The sequence below is a fragment of the Dasypus novemcinctus genome, chromosome 28 (assembly GCF_030445035.2).
Source record: "Dasypus novemcinctus isolate mDasNov1 chromosome 28, mDasNov1.1.hap2, whole genome shotgun sequence".
NCBI classification, from domain to species: domain Eukaryota; kingdom Metazoa; phylum Chordata; class Mammalia; order Cingulata; family Dasypodidae; genus Dasypus; species Dasypus novemcinctus.
The window spans coordinates 27523670-27527328 of NC_080700.1; positions in this window are offsets into that span (position 1 = coordinate 27523670).

Below are 3659 nucleotides of genomic sequence, written 5' to 3' on the forward strand. Positions count from 1 at the left end.
CCTAACCACTGGGCCAAGTCTGCTTCCCAGCCCTTGCTTTCTTTTCCAGAGACCTTCACAATGCGTGTATTTGTACCCTTGATGGTCTCCCACAAGTTCTACCGGTTTTGTTCACTTTTCTTCATTTCCTTCCTTCTACTTCTCAGTCTGTATGATTTCAATTGTCTTATCTTCAGATTCACTGATTCTTTTTTTGGCCAGCTCCAATTCCTATTGAATCCCTCTAGGGAAATTTTAATTTCTGTTACTGTGGCCTTCAGCTCTGTTTGTTCCCTTTTTATAATTTCCATCTCTCTATTGATATCGTTTGTGTTCATCTATCATCTTCCTAATTTTCTTTTGTTATTTGTGCATGTTTTCCTTTAGCTCTTTGAGTACATTTAGACTATTTTTAAAAGATCTTTGTCTGAAATATCCCAGGACTGACTTCCTCTTTGATGGTTTCTAATGCTTTAATCTCCTTCTTTGCCCAGGTCATTGCTTCGCATTTCTTTGTATGTTTTGTAATCTTTTGTTGCAGCCTACACATTTTAATATTTTCATGTGCTATTGCTAGAATTTAGACTCTGAGGCATCTGTTCTTTAAGTTTATATCTAGCTAGGGTTATGACAGAGCTTCCTTTGATTGCAAGGCACTTTCCTCCTTTCCTAGTCTTTGCAGATTGACCTGTGCAGCTGTTCTCATTCAGAGCTTATCAACACAATGGACTTAGAAATAGCTGCAGGCCAAAGTGTGCAGGCGTCCCTCATCTTTTCTGCACATGTGTCTTGTCTTAGGCATCATGTTTAACCTTAGATATATCTCCATTTACGCAAACAGAAATGTCCTCTCTTTCCTAGGAACCAGTTTCCTTAAGTCCCAGGCGCTGTGTCATATATCCAACAGCCAGCAATCCCTTGCCCTGGACAACAGGACTTGACTGCTCCCCCACAGAATTCTGTAGGAAATCCCAGTGAGTCACCTTCTGCATTCAGGGCAGGTTTTAGGATAGGTCACCACAGGCAGATTAGGCCAGACGCACGTGCTTACCAGTATGTACGTGGGATTATTCTCTTCTCTCTGGAGCCAGGACCAGTGATGCTCATTAGGGCACATGGCCAGCTCATCCCCATGTCAGTGAACACTCTGGGAGGGGCCAGCCAGGGCGCCATGTGATCCTACCACTTTTAAGTAAACTTTTTAAAAATTTAGCACTAGCTCTGTTATTGAAGTCCTTTGTTTTCTGGAAATTTGAGAAAGATGCTTCTGTCAGTTCTTGCTTCTGTGGGAGGACAGAGCCCTGGAGTGTCCCACTCTGCCATCTAGGTAGGCAGGACCCATGGGACCCTAAAGATTTTTAGGAAATCTTTTGTTCAGCTGAAAGTGTTTTCTAACCCCCACAATAATCCATTCAGAAGTTTTAGCGAAGGCTATTTCAGTCTCACCCTTGGTTTGGTCTTTAACCTGAAACTATGTCATACTAGCAGTACCCTTGATTTGCTCTTCATCTCCAGACTGTACAGACAGATATAATTCCAGAAAGTTCTGGAATCTCTACATTCCCTCTAAATTGTGCTTGCCAAGTAGTCAGTTCCTTTCTGAGCTCACTTCTATCTTGGGTACCTTACCACAGCAGTTAAAAGAAGCCATATTACACTTTCAATATCCCACCCGAAATCCATCTTGCCAAACTCTATATGCTCATTAGGTACCTTTTCTTATTTTCCTGGTTGCTGCTGGTAGTTTTATCAAATGTTTCATCTAGTAAACATGGGTCACCATTTTCCCAGATTTTGAAAAGCTTCCACACCAACCACCAGACCCTGAAGTCTGTGCCACCTATTTTAAGTTTGGGCTACTGTAGTAGCCGAGGTACCATTTTTAGGTACCAAGGTTTTGGATCAGTTTGCTTCTGCTGCGTAACAAAAAAAATCATAGTGATATAGAATAATGCTCACAGGGAAGCTGGGGGAGCTTTGTTGTGTGCTGCAGTCCTTGACTCAGCTGGGATAACTCTGCACCATGTGTGTGCTTTCTGTGTCCAGAATGAAAGCACATTAGCTCCTAGGACGGTCAAATAGAAATGAGAGAAGCAAAGGGCAGGGGAGCCATGGCATGCCATTTAAGCCCGGGCCAGGCACACTGGCACTGCCTACGTTCCATTCACAAGCTGAGCTGGGAAGTAAAGAAGTGAAAAAGTACACTCTGCCATTTGATGGGGAAACTGAAAAGTTGTATCATAAAATATGTGAATATAGGGAAGAGCAAAGAATTAGGGCCAAAATTGCAATCTCTTACAGTCTGTCCTTTTAGCCATATTCAATCACATCACCAGGCTCAAACAAAAGGTCGAAAATAACAATTGCTATTGTTATACAGATGAATAAACAGGAGAAGAACATTACCAATGCCTTTTCTGACTATGGTGGTTTGGAGATACATACCCCAGAAAAACATGTTCTTAGACTTAATCCACTCCTGTGGGTGTGAACTCATTGTGAGCAGGTCCTTTTGATGAGACACTTGCAGTTAAGGTGTCTCCCACATCAGTCATAATTGGTCTTAATCCTATTACCGGAGTCCCTTACAAGCAGAATGAAATTCAGACATATAAGAGAGAAAGCCATAGAAATCAAGCTGAAGATCAATGGAACCCAGAAAAGAAAGGAAAGGCCGCCATGTGCTTTGCCATGTGACAGAGGAGCCCAGGACCAAGGATCATTGCAGCCAGCCCCAGAACGCCAGTCTTCAGGAAGAAAGCACTGCCTTGATGATGCTTTGATTCGGACATTTCTAGCCTCAAAAATGGCAAGCTAATAAATTCACATTGTTTTTTAATTAATATATATACATATATATTTTTTAAAGATTTATTTATTTACTTTTCCCCCTTCCCCTCCTCCCACCCTGCTGTCTGTATTGTCTTCTCATTCTCTCTCCTCTGGGATTCACTGGGATTCGAAACTGGGGTCCTCTGATGGGGAGAGACATTCCCTGTCAATTGTGCCACCTCAGTTCCTGGTGTCTGCTGCACTTCACCTTGACTCTCCCCTTGTCTCTCTCATTGCATCACCATCTTGCTGCGTGACTCACTTGCGCAGGCACCAGCTCACCATGCGGGTACTTGTATGGGCACTGGCTCGCCATGCAGGCACGCGCTCTCTTCTTTTCACCAGGAGACTCCAGAGATCAAACCTGGGCCTTCCCATATGGTAGGTGGAAGTTCTATCACTTGAGCCACATCTGTTTCCCTCCCATTGTTTAAGCCAGTCCATTGCATGGTATTTGCTTGAGCAGCCAAGCAAACTAAAACAATGACCACTGGTATCAATTAACTTTTATTTTATGATGAATGAAAGCCAAAATTTTCTGTCCCCAGCATTAAGCAATATTGGAACTAGGCTTGATTTCCTTTCCCTATTAAATAAGACCAAGACTGGACATTTAAAAAGAAATGAGGGGGAGCCAATGTGGCTCAGTGGTTGACTACCCACTTCCCACATGCGAGGTCCTGGGTTCAATATCTGGTCTTAGCACCAAGAAAATAAAATAAAGCCCATAAAAAATAAAATAAAATAAAATAAATGAGGTCCTTGTTCCAGAACATAGGTTGTACCTGGAAGATAGCACTGTGAACAAACTGAAATAGCTTCTCTTCGAGACTTCAGGATACACCCTC